Below are 654 nucleotides of genomic sequence, written 5' to 3' on the forward strand. Positions count from 1 at the left end.
ACGTCTGGTGTAAGAAGTAGGGAAGGCAGAGAGAAAACCAGTGAGATTTTATTCTTTCTTTCTTTCTTTTTTTTGGTATTTTTTAGTAAGAGTCTGCAGGGTCTCACTAAGTAGATCGGACTCTTAGTGATCCGCTTCTATTCAGCCTCCCAAAGAGCTGGGATTACAGGCACATGCCACCTTGCCCAGTCTAGATTTTTTTTTAGTTGAATGTAGCTCTCCACCTTTGTCCTTGTGTTCCTGGGGACTGAACCTGGGCAGAGCTGAGCTGCAGCCCGAGCCCCTTTTTATTTTGAGGTTGGATCTCAGCAAGTACCCAGAAAGACGTTGAGCCAGTGACCCTCCTGCCTCGGCCTCCCGAGGAGCTGGGATTAGCCCTACACCAACAGTTCCAGCCGTATTTTACTTCTAATACCGTGTGCTGATGTTCACAGATTTACCATGGATTTATCCTGGTAAAGTAACTGTAAACTGAAAATAGTATAAATTAAAAATGCACTTACTGCTGGGTGTGGTGGAGCATGCCTGTAATCCCAGCATCTGGGAGGCTGAAGCAGGAAGATCAAAGTGAGTTTGAGGCCAGCCTTGGCTAAATAAATGAGCTCCAGGCCAGCCTGTCCTACATAGTGAGACTATTTACTTATTTATTTATTT

Source organism: Octodon degus, unplaced genomic scaffold, assembly GCF_000260255.1.
Source record: "Octodon degus isolate 3935 unplaced genomic scaffold, OctDeg1.0 scaffold00001, whole genome shotgun sequence".
Classification (NCBI taxonomy): domain Eukaryota; kingdom Metazoa; phylum Chordata; class Mammalia; order Rodentia; family Octodontidae; genus Octodon; species Octodon degus.